We start from the raw sequence: 21,204 nt of genomic DNA on the forward strand, positions 1-21,204 counted from the left end.
TTCGACCATCGTGTCACTGCACACACTGACCCGACTTTTGAACGAGCGGTCGTATGTCGGCTGTTTGATCCGATTATTGGACGAAAACAGTGTAGTGTGTACCCAGCTTATGTAAACCAAAAGCATGAAATACTCATGCTGTGTGACAGGCTTTGGGATACGTTTAGATTACTATTGCATACATATCCAGATTCACCTATTTATCCCCTTAGGGGAGCAAAATCTATGTTGATTTAAGACTCAGAGCTTGTCAGATCATTCCCCATGATTATTTGAACTGTCATGTGTATAGTTTAGGGGACCTTGGGAAAGTTCATGGGGAACAGTCAAGTAAACATTGAGACAATACTGTATTCATGACTTTAATCACCCGGGTCCCGTCTGGTTGAAGATCTGGGGTCTGCACTGTATTGCACCAGAGATGTGGGGTCTGCATTATGTGGTCACCAGAGCCCTGGGTCTGTGTTCTGTGGTCACCAGAGCCCTGGGGTCTGCGTTCTGTGGTCACCAGAGCCCTGGGGTCTGCGTTCTGTGGTCACCAGAGCCCTGGGGTCTGCGTTCTGTGGTCACCAGAGCCCTGGGGTCTGCGTTCTGTGGTCACCAGAGCCCTGGGGTCTGCGTTCTGTGGTCACCAGAGCCCTGGGGTCTGCGTTCTGCGGTCACCAGAGACCTGGGGTCTGCGTTCTGCGGTCACCAGAGCCCTGGGGTCTGCGGTCATCAGAGACCTGGGGTCTATATTGGAAATTCACAATAGAACTAGTCTTCACTGCATCACCACCAGAGATATGGGGTCTGTGCAATTGGTGGATTAATGTGTGAATCGTATGTATGCCTCCAACAGCAGCATGGTGGAGCACCATTCTTTTTAGAAATTCAGCACTTACTATATGACAAAGTTCATTGTGTCTTTTCTGCCCTGTGTCTGGGCCTTTGTGGTCTCTCCTGTGAATAGTAACAATTGCAGATAAGCAGCATGCATCTATTACCGTTATACATGTGTATTTTGAGGTGCGTCCATCATCATACACATGGAATTATACACCATGCCTATGGAATGTGCAAAACTACATATTGTAAAAGTATGTCTTATGGGTACATATAAGTTAGAATCAGACACACCTGTAAGGGTCTTGATTGACGTGAGTCTTCCCACTCTTGCTATACTCACACATGAACACCCCTGACACACCTCTCTAAGTGCAAAGAATCGCAAGTATAAGATACACTCTAAATTTCAGACTAGTGCTTTATGATTCTGTTAACATATTGCTAAGATAATGTTTGTAGACACAAGGGTCTTGCTGGCAAATTGTAGCCTGGGAGCTTGTTCAGCCGCCACAGTATTTTATGCAGCCAGACCAGTGGTGGAAGTGGGCTGGTGTACGGTGAGATGCCACACCACCACTTCTACTGCTTTGATTGTAAAACTATCAAATTCCAGTCACTTACATTTTCCATACAACCACAACTACATTTCCAGTTCGACCACAGACCCAGACTTAACCATGTTTTAAAGCGTTTCCCACAGTATGAACATTTCCTGATTCACTAAGCTGCATGTAATTAATCATCTATTTTAGAAACACATGTATTGTACCTTTAGAGGAATTATATTTATGTTGTAACAGACATTCAACATAAATATAATTCTATTTTTATATTTCTATATATTCTATATTCATGTAGTGCCCAGTGCCTTTCAACAGACTTAAGATCAAGATCAAGTAAAGTCACACTTAGTATATATCAGAGGCTTAGTATTACTGGGGTGAATATTATACATTAAATAAAGTGTTCATAGTTGATGAAATATGACTGCTTGTTCTCTTTCACTCCAATACAGCAGGCTGGCTTTTTTAGGAAGGATGTACTTCTCTAACTGAGCAATGGCAATTTCGGCAGACTTTTTTTTTTGCAGAAGTGCACTGTTTGCATTGGTGGATTCATATACATGTGTTAGTGATGTAACAGCAGCTCAAATCACTGCAGTATTTTTGACATGTACGAGGTCCCATTAGGACACTGCCCTAAAGATTTAGGTATCAAAACAAGTCCTTTTGGGGTTTAATGTTACTTTAAGGACAATAAGTCAGAGAGGAAAAATATAATTCCCAAATATCACAAATTGATTTTAAACATGCAATTTGAGGTTTAGTGGTCGTTTAAAGAAAGCAGGTGGGACCCAAACTACATGGCTCTCTCTGATTATGTAATGACTATTTAATGATCAAAGTAGAAGGCACTGATGTTTGTACCCCCTCCTGTGTGTTACATCACTTACAAGTTGGATGCAATACAATTAACTTCAGAGACAATCAGCAACTCCATGATATTTTACTGCAGTTATAGGATGTTTTATCTAGAGACCTGTTACCAGAAAAGTTTCTAAAACCAGAAAGAAAACTGTAAATAATTGAGGCTGTAAATGATTGTGCCTCATTCCACAAAGCAAGGAACACTCATAAATATGAAACTCTCCATCGACTCAAAATGAAACCTGTATTTTTGCAATGCTCCAACCCAGTACTGAGCATGGAACACCCGCGCTCCACCCACCTGCTCTTATTGGCTGATGCAAATTTCTGCTCCTTCGTAAACGCAGCCATTTTGCTCCAGAAACCCATGTGCTTTGGTGGAACTCTAAGTGCACCTGCGCAAATGAAGGTGCCACCAAAGAGACATTGTTGCACCTCCATAGATTCACATTTTCTTAAAAATATATGAATGTTTATATTTAGTAATTTGTGGAACCTCCTTTAACAATAATGCCTCCATAGACATTACTTCTACCTGTAATTGAGAAATTGTCATTGGCTTTGGGGCATTTTTGTCACCTCTCTTTGCAGCATTCCCTTAGTGACAGAAGACCCCAGCTTCAAACCAAAATGCTCATTGTGTCACACTTATTTCCAAAAACAAAATTTCTTAGGCTGGGTACACAATACAGAAAATGTCTCCCGATGCGACATCTATAGCGATCAGCAGCCGATTCATGTGTACACACTATACACGTTTTACACGATTTACCTTCAGATCTGTGCTCTTCATTTGTCATAACCATCGGCTGAAAAGATGGTGACTCTGCACATTCCATAGAGATCTATGGAGACTGGCGGTCGTAAGTGCATCCACACTGCAGAATTTGAACAAAATCGTTCTATCGTTGAACGTCATTTTTAGTCTGGTTTAAAAGTCAAATGAAACGATACGATGTGTTTTGGAACATCGTTGCAGCGTTCACTAATGCAATATCGGGCCGAACAGTCATTTATCCTTTGATTGGCCCGATCATCGTCTGAAACCCCTGTAGCATGTACTCAGCCTTAGGCTTGGCATACACTACAGGGTTTTCAGCTGATGATCTGGCCAATCACAGTGTGTATGCACTCACGATCAGGAATGTGAAAGCTTATGTGCAATACCGTAGCTGGAAGCTAGGAGGCGGTAGCAAAAGATGGAGCGGGTGGTCAAAAGCAGGCAAAGGTCAGGGGTTCGTAGTATACAGAATGGTCAGGGACAGGCAAATGAGTCAGGGCTGGCAGCAAGCAGGAATATCCATAGAATAGGTGGAAAGGTCAGGGCAATCAGAATACGAGCAAAGTTCAGTAACAAGCCAGAGGTCACAACAGAGAGTCAATCACAGGTACTGCAGAGTATCCACAGAACACACTAACAGAGCAGGTCAGCAACAGACTGAATCCACGCTATAACCGACAGGGAGACTAAGCCCTCCCTGCCTTAAATACTCAACTTGACCAATGAGAGGCCAGGCTCCAGAAGGTTACTAATTAATATACACTTAATGCGCACGTGTCCGGATGCCCATATCTGCCGAGACACGGACCTGATTAGATAAGCATCCTGGCCATTGCCCTGGTGATGGCTGGGACGGATAAGAGGGAAGTGACGTGCGGCCAGAGTGTAAACAATGAGCCACGTTGGCTCTGGCACCACCGTGTCTTGTAACACGCCAACAAACTTTATTTGTTTCTTCCACACAAAAAATCCTACCCTACATCTTCCCCCTCACCTCTCCCCTTCCCACTCTCCCCATTCTTCTGCCACTCCACCTTGTCCTTCTGCTTCACTCTGCCACCCCACAGACTTCCAACGTCCTCCACCTTTCCCAGAAAAAACTTTTACCCTCCTACATCACCTCACTCTATGGGGTAGATTTACTAAACCTTCTGAAAATTAAAAAGAGAAGTGTTACCCATAACAACCAATCAGAATTAAGCTATAATTATCTAGAATGTACAAGATAAATGATAGCTAGAATCTGATTGGTTGCTATAGGCAACACCTCCACTTTTACTTAATTGACTCAATCATGAAGACAAAAGATTGTTCGTCATGAGTTTCGAACTCCTGACCTAGATATCAGTAAAAGGAAGATACGAAGAATATTCAGTCCTAGGAGTGTTTATTTGTTTAAAACAACATAAAAAATGATTCATGACTGGACATATTTACAATAGTAGGAAGCATTTTCAAAAATGTTATCATAAGTCATTTCTGATAGTCTGGTACTCAGTATTACTCAGTAATTATGTGTATCATTACACATCCAGTTAGCAATGTCTCCCTGTTGTGGCATTCAGTTTCAGACACAACTATTGAACCAAGTTATGAGGTAATGCTTACTTAATGATCCTTGCATATTTACTGTGTGCTGTTACTTATTAACAATTAGCTGAAAGCATTATTAGCTGAGGACAACGAGCGAATGTGGCGAGTTTCAAGCAATATTATTAGTGGTTTCACCAGAAACACAAATGTAGATTTTCTGTGTTGTTTTTTTTTCTTGTTTAAACTTTTATAGCTTTTCAGAGTACAGTATAACAGTGTAAATAGCAAACAGATTATAGAATGTATCATAATAAGCAATAAATTAATTTGTTGGATCAATTATTGTACATATATTTTGTTTTAGCCCTGGGTAACTCACATTGTTGCCACCTGTATCCAAAAACAAATAAAATAAAAATGAAATGATAAAATATGAAAACAAAACCAATCGGAAAAATAAAAGGGGAAAGAAAAGCAGAAGACAATTCGGAGGGCGTAGTTAAATGATTATATCTGTGCTTAAGACTCTTCTGTGTATTAGCAATGTGCCTGTCTAATTGATTTTTTTAGACAAGTTAATCATTATTTAGCAAACGTGCTTGCATGCCTACACTCTCACAAGCACATGCAGAAATGGCCATTGTCTTATATGGTGGTTAGATTTCTGGCACAAGCGGAAACACCTTCTTAGCTTTTAAAGTATAAGCCCCTCCTACTTGCAATGGAGGCAGCCGTTTCATTGGCTGAACCAATATTCATTAAGAATGCAGCCAATAAAGTCAATGCTTTGTGTTTGGTGTAAAGTTTTGCAAAAAAAAAATCATACTTGCCCTCGTAGCTGGATGGAGGCAGAATTGCATTAATTTAACCCCACAGCAAAATGATGCAATATCGTCATTGCGTCACATGGGGTGAGGCCAAAATGACAAAATTTCCCATGGTCCGCTGCAGTCGTACCTCACCCTCCTTCAGGGATCTCCCGGAGGGGTAAAATCAAAAGTCGGCAAGTATGCAAATTAGAAGCTACTACTATAAAGGTTTTGTACATACCCAAATATATTCATATGTTTCTTTAGGAAACATACATACCTGTCAATATTCTAGATTGAAAAATTGGGACAAATTAGGCCACCCCACCATCTCTGATAAATTTAATGAAAAACTCTATACATAAGGTCTGTTTAGGGGGAGCATTATCACACTGATACGGCACGCAAAGGAACTTACGGCTGAACATGAATCAGACCCATCATCATCATCATTTATTTATATAATTCTGCAGCGCTGTACAGAGAACTCATTCACATCAGTCCCTGCCCCATTAGGGCTTACAGTCTAAATTCCCTATCATACACAGACAGACTAGGGTCAATTATTATAGCAGTCAATTAACCTACCAGTAGGTTTTTGGTATGTGGGAGGAAACCGGAGCACCCGGAGGAAACCCATGCAAACACGGGGAGAATATACAAACTCCTCATAGATAAGGCCATGGTCGGGAATTGAACTCATGACCCCAGTGCTGTAAGGCAGAAGTGCTAACCGCTACGCCACCGTGCTGCCCCATTGTTTTTAAAGAAAAGAAAGGGGGAGATGGGAGAAAGGAAAGAGTGATTAGTACATGGAAGAAGAAGGCACATAGCAGCATTTTATTAAAAGTGCCCCAGAGTCTTTTGATCTAATGAATATTACACACAGCAGCTGATGCATATTTCTAATTTTATTCTATATCCAAGGGCAAGATGACCGACAAGACAATTCCTATGTCAAGAAAACAGTTTCTGTAGGCCTGAAAAACTTGTCTAACCAGTTCTGATCTGTTGGTGATGAAGGAGAAAACACTGATCCACAGTCACCAATGCTCATTATTGTTGTTAATCCATGGAAGGCTTTTGAAAAATACATTTAAAACCAATTTACTGGCCAAAAAAATACAGTAAAAAAAATTATCAAAATCCCAAACCCTAATTTAACAGGCAACCAACCATCTGAGGCACAAGCGTCAAACAGACTACAGCTGATGGGCTCCAAAACAAGAGGAGAGGATAAAAAGATAGCACAAGATATTCTATAAAACAGGTTTATAGGGTTGCATAAGAGACCATCATGTCTACTTCCACGAACCCTAGAACCCAACGCGCATATTTGGCATGCCTAGTTCTTATGGCCAATCAGCAAATTAAGATTTGGGTTCAAAATAAGTTTGCTTTGTCCTTGACAGCGGACTGCTGTCTTTTCATTACTGTCTGTCAAATAACCTATATTCCATACAGGGCCGGATTAAGGGAATAGAGGCCCCTGGGCTAAGGGGGTCCCCATTCCCCCGTGAGGGCCCCCCCCCCGTGATCCGAGCTGCCCGCGCCCCCCCCCCCCGGCACTTACCTCCTTCTCCGGCGCGCTGTACGCTGTTTACTGAGGAGATCACGTGAGAGTGAGACTCACGAGATCTCAGTAAGGAGACTACAGCGCGCCGGAGAAGGACCGCAGTGAAAGTGCTCAGCAGCACTGATCGCGCCGGGGGCGCCCCCGACCGATCAATACTGCTGCTGAGCACTTTCAAGTGTCCCCTGGATGCCATAGGCCCCTGGGCTGTAGCCCAGTTAGCCCTATGGTTAATCCAGCCCTGATTCCATATAGTGTGGATGTGAGGACCAACTACGACTGGCTGAGATTGAGGCATTTTCAAAATATTATCGGTCTTGAGTTTCATGTCCTGTGAAAAGAACAGGGACAATTATAACCTGTCTAAGTATGATGTTTTGAGGAAGAAGGTTAGATAGGATTGCTACAGGTGACGGACTTTAAAAGACTTTTGGTGGGTGACGTGGTTAGACATGGGATTCTCTCCTTAATATTGAAAATCTTGAAACAAGACCACTAGAATTCCCTTGATTCCATCTTCTGATACAATCATAGTGTTTTTGAGGCTGGGGCAACCAGGGAGATGTCTGGCAGATATGGTAACACAGTGTGAAGGTTCTACAGTTTTAGGCCAGAATGACTTTTTCTACAATGTCAATTGGGGCTGGTTTGCCTGGCATGGCAGGACCATGGATGCCTTTTATTCAGATCAGTAGAGATCTGGTACATTCTTCTGTCCTAATTCAAAACATTTTGTTTCTTTGTGGAGGACTTGTAGCACCCAGCTTACCTCATTTGTCTCATTAGGTAAGTGGTTCTCAAATCTATCCTCGTGCTTCACAAACAGGATGTATTTGGTAGATCTACACCCAGGAGCGCATGTTGTATGGGTCATATGGCCGCTGTCTTGCTTATTATGAAAATAAGCACAGTGGCTAAGTGGTTAGGCCTTCTGCCTTACAGCACTGGGGTCATGAGATCAATTCCCGACCATGGCCTTATCTGTGAGGAGTTTGTATCTTCTCACCGTGTTTGCATGGGTTTCCTCCAGGTGCTCCGGTTTCCTCCCACACTCCAAAAACATACTAGTAGGTTAATTGGCTTGTGTTAGGGAACTTAGACTGTAAGCCCCAATGGGGCAGGGACTGATGTGAGTGAGTTCTCTGTACAGCGCTGTGGAATTAGTGGCGCTATATAAATAAATGGTAATAATAAGTGGCTTATTCTCGTCTCTTATTTCTAGTGAATGGATAGGAACTTGCATGAATATTAAATCAGCCTAATCCACATAATTACAATGCATTTCTTCTCTCTTTGTAGGACTCAGCAGAATGTTGTGTACCATGTAAAGGGTAATAGTTACCATCCCCAATATTTCACATAAACTCACCACTGTTCGGTGTAGATCCTCCTATTGCAGGCCTGGGCTCTCCAGGTGTTGTGAAACTACAAGTCCCAGCATGCTTTGTCAGAAGATCGCTGGCAAGGCATGCTGGGATTTGTAGTTTCACAACACCTGGAGAGCCACAGCTTGGCCAGGCCTTTCCTACTGTGACAGATTTCTTTTTGTCTTTATGGATAAATGAGACAATTCTACCATAGCTTTAATATTTTTTATATATTTTGTTGTGTTAACATTCACTTGGTTGCAAGTAACGTGAATTTATTACATTTAAACATGTATACCTTGGTTTGCCGTTGTGATGTGACCAAACGGTACTTGTACAAAAGACATATCTCTATACACTGTCTCACGTCTGCACCTTCTCAGTCAACCTCACGTCCTTTGTCTTGTTTCTACGTTGCTTCTTTTTTTCTGTACAATTTGTTATACTGACTGTCCAGCTCTGTGACGTTTTATGGTACCATGAAAATGATTAGAATATAACTATTGTTGTGCATTTACACTGCAAACCTGTGTCTATTGCAAAGTGAGCAAATCTTTTGTTGGAATGTTGGTTAAGCTAGGGAATGTTCCCCAGTTCTACAGAGTAGATCCAGGTCACAGAATGTAAAGCATGATATATTTAGATGATCAGGAAATTGTTGTTTTCTGCATATTTTAAGTCATTCCTGATCTTGCCACGCATCACAAGGTTTTTTTTGTGTGTAAATTAATCTAACACTTGCACCATATCAGCGTTGCCAACATCCTAACTCAATCTCTTGCTCCAAGAGATGTTCTCCTAAACCATTATATTTGATAACTTACTCATTGGATTGACAGCAGTTGAACCATGAACTTAATTAAAGAGGATATGTCTAGATGTAGACCCCTAAAAATATGCAATATTGTGACTCAATTCCTGCTCTTTGTAAGTGTACCCTATGTACAGCATGGCAATAGTGAGAAATACTCAGTTTAATTTTATATATTTGTTGTCCTATGATAACTTACCTCTAATGATCAGGGGCCTGATTCATTAAGGATCTTAACTTAAGAAACTTCTTATTTCAGTCTCCTGGACAAATCCATGTTACAATGCAAGGGGTGCAAATTACTATTCTGTTTTGCACATAAGTTAAATAATGACTGTTTTTTCATGTAGCACACAAATACTTGATAGCTTATTTGTACACTGAAATTTAAAGTTGATATTTGTGTGCTACATGAAAAAACAGTCAGTATTTAACTTATGTGCAAAACAGAATACTAATTTGCACCCCTTGCATTGTAACATGGTTTTGTCCAGGAGACTGAAATAAGAAGTTTCTTAAGTTAAGATCATTAATGAATCAGGCCCCAGGACTCTATACACTTTATCTCACATCCGCACTTTCTTTGTCAACCTTGTATGCACTTAATCTGTTTTTATGTATGATTTTAATAGCTACTGTCTGGTGCTGCAGACTTTTATGAGGTCTTAAACAGTGATGATTATCTCTTATAGCATTCAGATGTGATTGTCTGTATTTTTGTTTTTTGAGACCTTGTGTATATGGATGAGACAACTCAGTATACTTCTGAAGCATATTTGATATAACAAACCTGTTACACTACTGTGAAAAAGTTTTAGGCAGGAGTGGAAAAAATGCTCCTTAGTAAGAATGCTTTCAAAAATAGAAGTGTTAATAGTTTATTTTTATCAATTAACCAAATGCAAAGTAAATGAACAGAAGAGAAATCTAAATCAAATCAATATTTGGTGTGGCTACCCTTTGCCTTCAAAATATCATCAATACATCAACTCTTCTAGGTACACTTGCACACAGTTTTTGAAGGAACTTGGCAGGTAGGTTGTTCCAAACATTTGGAGAACTAACCACAGATCTTCAGTGGATGTAGGCTTGCTCAAATCCTTCTGTCTCTTCATGTAATCCCAGATAGACTCGATGATGGTGAGATCAGGGCTCTGTGGGGGCCATATCATCACTTCCAGGATTCCTTGTTCTTCTGTACGATGAAGATAGTTCTTAATGACATTGGCTGTATGTTTGGGGTCCTTGTCCCGCTGCAGAATAAATTTGGAGCCAATCAGACGCCTCCCTGATGGTATTGCATGATTGATAAGTACCTGCCTGTATTTCTCAGCATTGAGGATACCATTAATTCTGACCAAATCACCAACTTCATTTGCTGGAATGCAGCCCCAAACTGGCAAGGAACCTACACCATGCTTCATTGTTGCCTGCAGACACTCATTATTGTACCACTCTCCAGACCTTCAAACTGCTTTCTGTTACAGCCAAATATATATATATATATATATATATATATATATATATATATATATACACACACATATATACACACACACATACACACACACACAATATATACATATACCCAACAGTGAGGTACAAGGAATCTTAGCACCCACCTGTTAATAACATACAATTTTGATAGTAGAACAAAAATGTATTATTCATAAAATAACATTTACTATAGTCACCAAATTACCGGCATTAAAATATGTCTTTATTTATTGCTATGTACATAAACAGCAACTTTTCAGTTACAATATACAAAAGAAACAGCAAAACAAACCTGAGGGCAAAGACACTTGTTACAACACATACAGTATATACTGTACACATAAAAATACTGATACTTTTTTTTTTTTAATCATTTAACTTTATTCCTCACTGACATCTGACAACTCATATATAACCTAACTGCTTGTGTGTTTTTTGTTAAAGATATTAATGTACTTATGCTACTATTGAACATAACCATGAGTGAATGTGAGATTTTACATTATAAAAATAAAAGGGGGGGGATTCAATTCAAGTGGGATTTTAGGTACCCTAATACCCAGTGTGAGCAGTCACACATTGCGCAAGGCTCCTACGGCACCCCATGATTAACTGAACACCCCTCCCCCAAAGAGATAAGTCACAGAAAGGTGTTAAAAAGGACACACATTACATTATTAACCTTGGCAACCATCTCTAATAAGAGCAAAGGGCAGCTGCTCTATATACTTGCCCCCCCCCCCCCACCCCACCCCCCCATAAATTATGCAATACAATTATATAAACTCTAGTGTTGATGTCACTGGATTACTAAACAAATAATGTATGCCGTCACCTAGTTTGAATGGTGGAATTTTTGTCCTTTGTGGCTGATACTGTCCTAATTACGCAGCGAAGATTTAAAAACAAATATATGTTCCAATACAAAACAAATGCATGACCATTTGTATGACTAAGTCAAATCATCTTGAATAAAAATAGAAAATCTATGATGTAATACAGAATTGTCCTTTGCATATTATTGCTACTTAAGATTGGTAACATGGTTAGTGCAATTCACTAGTGATTCATCTTATAAATGGTCTTTTCTGGAGCCGAGTTTTCTCATCTGAAAACAAGTCAGCGTGTAGCCTTAAGTATCTTCTACATGTTTGTTGTATCCACAGCCTGTTCAGTGATCAATGATATAAAACATTCATACAGCTACTTTAGATTATTTTTTTTAAAATACAGGTTCATTTCCTTTTTACCTTCACACCCCAGATAAAGTAGGACATTTTAAAATGAAGCACTAGAACATTTTCTGAAATGTTAATCGTGTTAAACGTTTGCTTGTAAAAAGAGAACACACGGTTTATTTTTGTACAGTAGAGGCTACCTTCTACCGTGGTTTGCCATGTATTACAAGAGGGTATAATAAACTTAATTACACCCACACATGGAAATGTGAAAATATCAGGAGACAGACAAAATAAAATATATCTGGTTTGGGAAAGTTTTGCCTATGAACATGTCTGTAAATCTATTGGACGGACAGCATAGAGCATATTTCCAAGCCTGAAGGGCTGACAACAACTTACACTTATAGCAATACCATGAAAAAAATGATGTGTAATTTGTTTATGTTTTTTAGCATAAATCACCATTTTTGATTGGTGTGCTTCTTCAGGCTGCTACTAATGATTTATAGTTGTGCAGTTAGTACAATGTGCTGTGACTGCCTTGGCAACCACAGGAACATGGCACATAATGTAGTGAGCAGTGAAGCTTTGGAGTGCCTCTCTGAGCTCAGTCTGCACTGTTAAATCCCCCCCCCCCCCCCCCCCGCTCTGCCATGACATGCTGAGAGTCTGTGATTGAGACTGGCTGCCATACTTGTCTACCCTCCAGAGAGAAACTGAAAAGGAGATAATGATTTGTTGGAGGACAGCTAAGGAAAATGACTATCCAATGCATGTTTAAAAAGGTACTTATCTTGCTATTTAAATACAAAAAGGCCATATGGGTTTGCGGTTTTAGTTAAATTATATACATTGTTAAAACACCACAAACTCTTAAATACACAAGTATCACTTGCATTACATATTTTCCTCTTGCCTGCATGAATCGCAGTAATATCACTTCATACCAAGGCCCCAGAGCTGACACTCATCCTGGAATTGTCACAACGCCTCTAACTTATTCCTTTCACAATATCGCTTCTTCCCTTGATCTCACCTCGCTATACGTCAAACCTTGAGCTGTTCAGCAGTCTGCCCCACTCCATGCTCACAGGTCAGGTCTACTTATAGATACGCTACTCTCGGGATGCCGCTTAGAACGGACGTCCACGCTCCTGCGCACTTGGTTCACTGGCACCAGAGGGAACATTATACATGCTTTAGTCACTAGCCCAGCCCAGGGTTTAGAAGACAAAGAGTCTTCCCCATAGCCACAACTTTTTATTTTACTTCTCACAAGTATCAGAGAGCTTGTATTACAGGTGTAGTGACTTAATTAGCCTCCAGCCCTAGAACATCCCCGATATAGTGCCATAAACGCAGTAAGTCTGTTGGCCAATCAAGTAGCTTTAGACCAGATTGGCAGCAAATTGCTGTGTGGGGGCCCAAAGCAACCACTAGTCCTGATCAATAGCTGATCAGGAGCCATCAGTTATTAATTGAGAGAAAGACAACGAATCACTACGATAATGACCAAGAACAGACCTCGTGCGCCACAATTGTGCTCCATAGTGTGTGGTCAAATTAAATACAGGTCTGTCCGCTCTGGCCAGATTTGTCTTTATTCTATTATGGAATGCACACATAATCATCATCATTTATTTATATAGCGCCACTAATTCCACAGCGCTGTACAGACAACTCACTCACTTCAGTCCCTGCCCCATTGGGGCTTACGGTCTAAATTCCCTAACACAGACAAACAGACTAGGGTCAATTTGTGTGCAGGTAAGCCTTAAGCCCAGATAAAATAGCATAGCATTTGATCATGTTAGGACTGACAAGAATGGGAAGACTTTGGCGTGAGTTGGTTAGCTTAACATATATTGCAATATGTGGAACTAACATTCCCTGTTTTTTACTATAGAACAGGACTTGGTACAGCGTTGATTATGTGCGTGGAGAGTGCAGAGTATCCCTGTTTTTTTAGGGTCAATTTGTTAGCAGTCAATTAACCTACTAGTATGTCTTTGGAGTGTGGTAGGAAAATGGAGCACCCGTAGGAAACCCACGCAAACACAGGGAGAACATACAAACTCCACACAGATAAGGCCATGGTCGGGAATTGAACTCATGACCCCAGTGCTGTAAGGCAGAAGTGCTAACCACTTAAGGAGTATTATGCCACTGTACTCTCTAGGCATACTTGAATCAAAGAGATTGTACTTTGTACCAGCACAGTGTTTCTGACTTCAACATATTCCAAGAATTATAATCAGGTTGCACATATTGTAACCCTCAACTAATAAACAAACGTGATCGACAGCAGATAAAGTGCTTGGAAATATATGCTGTTGACAGTTACCATTTAAGAATATCTGTTACCTAGACCCAAGTGCACATTAAACAGGTATTCATAAAGATAACATAATTAAACATATTATTAATGAGTATTACTGTGTGTGTGATCATCCCATGTATTGAAGGGAGCAATGTGAGAATATCAGTCTGTACGATTGTATGATTGTTATATTATTCAAGACAGCAGGATAGGTCCACTTTCATTTCTTCCAGGGTACATGAACATTCACATACACATTTGTGAGTGATAATTGATGAAGTGATAACAGTTCAATTCCCGTTTTGTATCAACGTGCGTTAAAGATTTAATGGCATTCGCAAATATATATGTAAATGTTTCAGTGACTTGTTGCAACTGATGTTTGAGATAAAGTGACGATTGTGGAGAAAGATATTTTCCTACGCACAATAGATTTCCTGACAGTAATCCCATTTAAATTAATAATCCAACATATAAGTTTGTTGTTTTCTTTAAATAGCAAGTTCAGAACCTTTCACAGCTCAGGTCATATGAAGGCAGAAGGGGAGGATTTTACAGTGCAGAGCTCAAAGGGGCATTCCAAAGCCTCTCTGCTCACGACATCCTGTGCAATGTGACTGTGGTTGCCATGACACTGCACACTTATAAATCACTAACAGCAGTCTGGAGAAAGAAAAAGAAAAATGGTAGTTATCAAGCTTCTTCTTATAGCCTTCCAGAGGTATTTAGGTTCTAAAAAAAAATTACAGGATTGTTGCTTTAATGATGCCCACTTTTAGCTTTCTTTAACCAAATATGGCTAACACATAGCAAATAATACAATATTAAATAGTTCATGTTCTGTCACTGTATAGACTTCACTCATATTTTTCTTCACACCAAACAAATAAGGTGTGCAGTCTGCATATAATCTATTCTGATAATTGCATGTATATTTAGCTTAGGGTATATTTTTAGTTTGCAATTTAAATTTTTTTTATTTTTTTTTTTAACACATTTTTTCCCACAGATATTCATCATTACATTTCAGCACGGCATGTTAGATATTTAGGATTCTTCAATAAACGTTCTTGGCTTCCTATTTACTCATGTTGATGCAGAATGCCCTGGGAGAAGACATAACCTGCCGCAACAAGAATTCGTATAGTGCACATTGTTGATATTTTGGGTGTGACGCTGTTATCTGTGCACACAGACTGACCTTTGGGCTTTGTGTGCTCTAGGAATTGGCCGCCCTCACAGAAAGTGTGACTGTAACACATAAAATCTTATGTTCTCTGCTCTCACCTTCTGAAATATAATCATTAAAATGCACTGAAGAGTCAGGAGGCTGTTAGTACAACACTCTGGGATATATTTACTAAACTGCGGGTTTGAAAAAGGGGAGATATTGCCTATAGCAACCAATCAGATTCTAGTTATCATTGATTTAGTACATTCTACCAAATGGCAGCTAGAATCTAAATGGTTGCTATCGGCAACATCTACACTTTTTCAAACCCGCAGTTTAGTAAATATACTCCTCTGGCTCTGCCGATTGTTGTTCTATAACCTTTGTTTCTGGCATAACACAACAGTTTGTAGGGAGGACTAAATTGCTGAATTAAATCTCATGACAACTAGCAGACTTGGGGAAATTAAACTTTGCAGGTTTGAAACAGATTTCTGCAAACTGCTTAGCATGCCGTTGCATAACAAGTGTCAAGAGCAGAAATGAGTAAATCTCCTAGTATAAAATCTCTGGGAGACAAGAAAGTGGTTTTGGAAGTTCCATAACCAGACCCACCTCTGTTTTGTCCATTCACGTCATAACAGTCTGCTCACTAACAGCTGCATGTCCATATACACATAGCTACCACTGAATTAGATACATATGATCTATATATATATATAGCTTATATGCAGTCTAGGCTTGCCTTCCTGATTGACAGTTATACAAGGGAACGTTAAATATGTACAAGAAATGTATTTAACCTCCCCACCCAACATATATTTAGCAAATCAGCTGCTTGGTCTGGCTTTTTTTGATTATAATTTAAAACCTGTAATCTGAGACAAATTCTTTTCATTTGAATTACTTCCATGGCAACTGACTTTTTCACCTCTGCAAAAAAGTCTCCTCACCAAGCATTTAGTACTGTAGGCCATCGACCTTAGATATTTATGGGAGGGGCCACACAAACCTATCCCCAGGCCTGCAGGTAGAAAATACCAGATAGGGTTTAATGCCTAGTGTTCCACTTACTGGGTACCTAGTTATATTGTTTATGTCTTGCAACAAACTCCAGGGCAAATATATGCACTAGAAAAATGAATGCAGTACTCAGAAGATAATCTACATTGACATAAATGGTTCTAGAACTCTTACAGTCCTCCGATTGGTCTTCAGCTCTATTATTAGCGGATTGTACATTATACCTATTTTAGAATTGTTACACTTACAGCACCGCAACCTTTAAAAACTTACATTTTCAGTTATGAAGTATGATGGTAAAATACATTGTTTAGCGTAACTGCAGCTCTGCTAAAAAGTATAACCTCCCCACTCCATTAGTGACAGCTGATGCTCTTTCCACAAAGTTGAGTGTCTTGATTTGGACCAGACACAGGTACAAAAGTGCAGGATTTCATTTATCACTAAACTTGCCTTCTGTGTATGAATTAGCCAATCTGAAGTGCAGTTTTAGTAAACAAGACTGACAAACTGTCAATCTCTCTGTGCCTGCTCTACTACAGGAGTACCTTACCTCCATTTCATCCTAATACAGAGGAGTAAAAGAGCCTGGTGGCCTATTTAAGTATAAACACTGCAGTTGGTTCAGGTATATAGTGAATTTTATGTATGCCATCATAATAGAGCTTACTTTTGTTACCAATTCTAAATAAATATATACATATAATGAAAGTAGCTTTCTACCTACACTATTAGGTACAAAGCTGCTCGTCCATTGGCCGTTCTAGTCATTCGATCCACGCCAGACAGGTCCAGTTTAATGGCCATCAGGCTGAAAACACAGATCACCTGGGGAGCAATAAGATCAGCCAATGACATTACATACATTACAGATGACGGTCATTGATCATCTCCACAGAGCACGGTTCTCATCATGATAGTTTAAGGCGCCCCAGAATCCACAATGTTGTCCAGTCCACAAAAGATAAACAGACCGACAGTCGTGGAAGGGGCAAGTGGCGCGCGAGGAGGCAACGATCTTAAAATGGGGCAGGGGTAGGCAAGTGTGAAATGTTTTGAGGGAACGCTTAAAAGATTGGAGGCTGGGGGCACGTCTGGTCCGGCTGAGCAGGGAGTTCCAAAGGGGGAAGCAGTTACTTTCATTTAAATAATTTTTGGAATGTTACAACAAGTCCATTATATAGATGTTTACAATAACAGGAGTCAGAGATGTGAACACTAGTGTACCATGTATATTATGATCAGTGTTATTGATTTGTGGTTTCTGAGATGTTGTATTGTAAGTTGTGTTTTATATTGAGTTGTGGCCAGGGATCTAAAGGAGGCGTGTGTCAATATTGATATCTGTCTACATAAATCTTAGGTGTCCCTATTTGGCCAGCTCTTTGGAAGCACAGAAACAGGTACTGCTGTACATCCGCTTGTCCTGCTTACATTGATCTTTTCATGCATAAATAGAAATCTGGATAACAAAAAAAAATAATTATAAGTTTTCAGTTTATATGTTGTTATATCCAAAGGATATGGCTGCCTTTTTTTAACCAATGAAGTTCAAAAGGGACCTTTGTGTGAATGCAAACACTTGCCTAGCTGCAATAGTTGGATACACTCTGTAGTATAGTGAATCTAACACTTAACCTTACATTCAATGTCCTGCTGGGTTTTCTAATCGCCATTTGGATCCCTGCATAAGCCCAGAGCATAGAGTCATTAAAAGGACACATCTTTTGAATGCAAGATAAAATTTGGATACACTGTGCTATAAAGTGTATCTTACCAATTACTGCAGCTAAACATGGATGGAGTTAAAAAATACTAGTATAGGCCACAAAAGGTAGATATACTGTATCCTTTAATGTTTTGCTAATTATATCTATAAAACGGTTATGTAAATGAGCACTAAAACTATCATTTTTATTTTCTCCGCTTTGTCTGGGATTATGTGCCAAGAGAAATTGGTGACAAGGGGCCTGATTCATTAAGGATGTTAACTTAAGAAACTTCTTATTTCAGTCTTCTGGACAAAACCATGTTACAATGCAAGGGGTGCAAATTAGTATTCTGTTTTGCACATTAGGTAAATACTGACTGTTTTTTCATGTAGCACACATAGACTTGATAGCTTATTTGTACACTGAAATTTAAAGTTGATATTTGTGTGCTACATGAAAAAACAGTCAGTATTTAACTAATGTGCAAAACAGAAAACTAGTTTGCACCCCTTGCATTGTAACATGGTTTTGTCCAGGAGACTGAAGTAAGAAGTTTCTTAAGTTAAGATCCTTAATGAATCAGGCCGAAAGGTGTTATCACGGAGTCCACACGTCGTTTATGACCCAGGTCTAAGATTATCCTGAAAGGAGGAAGTGTATATATTTTTTTTCACTTAAACCAATTATACTGTAGTAATCAGGATGTGACAATAAAATATTCTTATTTTGGGGAAAAAGGCCAACAATGAAACTGAAACTTTCTGTACGTCACAGCTATGACACTCATGTAAGATGCTTGAAGAAATTATTTTTAAAGTTGTTTCTTGCAAAACGTACAAGCTGCAGTCATGTACTTCTCAATGGATACCACGTGACAGCTTGTTTGCTATAAAATATATTTTACATTCGCTAAGAAGGTGAAAAAAACAGTGACTACAACTCATTAATAATCCCTGTGACTCACACAGGGAACACCGATTCAGCCAAGAGGCATTTGAACAACATGCAAAACAAACCCAGTGACACGGTTATATAAGAACCCGTAATCATATGACGCTATAAAATAAATATAGAAACCTAAACTAAACGGTAGGTAACCGACAGAGCTCCTGCTGTACCTAACAATACAAGTCATGTGATGCTCAGTCAAAGGGACATTAGACTGAAATAAACAGAAATTCTAATATTTTTTTCTGTAGATCTTATTAGTTTCATACCGGAGACAAAACTGAATTTCCAAGTTATTTCTTGGTAAAAGCAAGCAAGTACTTGATTCTACATTAATCCTTTCTCTGCCAGAGGTCCGTGACAAAAAATGCACCTCATCTAACATGTCTTAGTAAATATGGCGCATTCTTATGGTACCATAGTCAAGTGAATACTTATTTTAAATAAATGGGCATTACAACGAATTCTAAAAGATTCCAATTATGTGTATTTTATTGGAGTTTTGATTAATGCCTTGTGTTTGGATGTCAGACACCCCAGCCTATGTCAGAGCATGCAAACATATGCTCTAACACTAGGGGCACTGCGGCAGAGATGACTAATCCCAGGTCATGTCTTTCATTCCAGAAAGATCGGTGGTCAAGTCACCAATGCATCCTACATGCCAGTGGGGTATCATTACTGCGGACGTGTAATTTGTGATGGGGTGTCCAGGACTCTAAATAAGGACCGATTGTGAGCCCAGTCCCACAGGAAGGAGTGACATTTGTTATAGGGTTTACTGCAATGGCCACTTAGTTACCAAATGTGTTTATGGGCATCCAGCAATGGAACCAAACTGTGCCATGGTGCATCCCACGTTCCGAGCAAATAGGCATGATGCACATCTACCCCCCCTCCAGTCACAGCTACCAGCTTTTACTATGGATATAGTCCTACTTGCCCACTTTTTTGACCAAGGAGCAAGTGTGGGGGAGCAATGATGCAAATGTGTGTGGAGAACAGCCGGGGGCGGGGCCATGATGACACGGTTCACATCAACAGGTCCCGCCCAGAACTGCATGAGGAGCGCATCGCATCATCAAGGGCCAGATGTGGGAGGATGACCTACTCTCCTGAGAGTCCAGGAGGCTTTCACGGAATTCTGGAGTCTCCCAGACGTTCCGAGAGAGTAGGCGATTATGTTGTTATGTAAAGACATGTGCAAAGTCAAACAACAAATAAAAGAAAACATTTAATGCTGTCAGCTATAGGACAAAGGCACCGCACTGGAACAAGTTCTACACCAGCATTACATCACCACAACTAGGTTTACAAGAGTGATTTACAGCTTGTAGCATTGCTAACATAGATATGTATCTCAAAGGCATTTTGCCTATGAAGAAATGCAAAGTGTCAAAGTATATTATCTCAATTGGCACACCAAGCAGATTCAAAAATGGATCTTGAGACACTTTGTGACCCTGCGATGCTGTAACACATAAAACCCTCTATAGCAGTTTCATGTCTGTCTTATGCGAAAGAGAATTTAGCTTTTCAACTGTATCATCAGCAGCAGCTATTTATATAGCGCCACTAATTCCGCAGCGCTGTACAGAGAACTCACTCACATCAGTCCCTGCCCCATTGAAGCTTACAGTCCAATTTGCCTAACATACACACACACACACAGGGAAAAACTAAGGTCAATGTTTTTTTAATTGAACTCATGACTCCAGTGCTGTGAGACAGAAGTGCTAACCATTAAGCCACCGTGCTGCCCGTACTGTATGTACGTAACAGTTCCGAAATAACTAGTGGAATGTTAAGAACTTCTCAGATACCTGAACAGTGGTGTGATTGCTGCACGCGCTTCTATCCAGTTATTTAGCCATCGGTTCAATAACCTAAGACATGTACAATCTGGATTGGAGTTTGGAATTAGGGTACACAACATCTGACAAAACAGCAATGACTTCTCACCAATTCCCTGAATCCTCTTACAACAAGTATCTACATGAGTATGTCCATACTATGACGGAAGTCAAGATACTTAACACTTGATGTAACTTATTTAGTTGACAGGAGGTCTGAGTCGGAAACAATTATTTGCAAAGACTTCCTGCAATGCCCTTCAATAGGCTTAATGATGGGAAGTCAATTGTACATAGGAAGAAAAGAATGATCACAAATCATTTTAGGTTTAACGGTACTTTAAATAGCTTGTAGATAACACAAGAGTTC

Source organism: Mixophyes fleayi, chromosome 11 (genome assembly GCF_038048845.1).
Source record: "Mixophyes fleayi isolate aMixFle1 chromosome 11, aMixFle1.hap1, whole genome shotgun sequence".
Lineage (NCBI taxonomy): Eukaryota > Metazoa > Chordata > Amphibia > Anura > Limnodynastidae > Mixophyes > Mixophyes fleayi.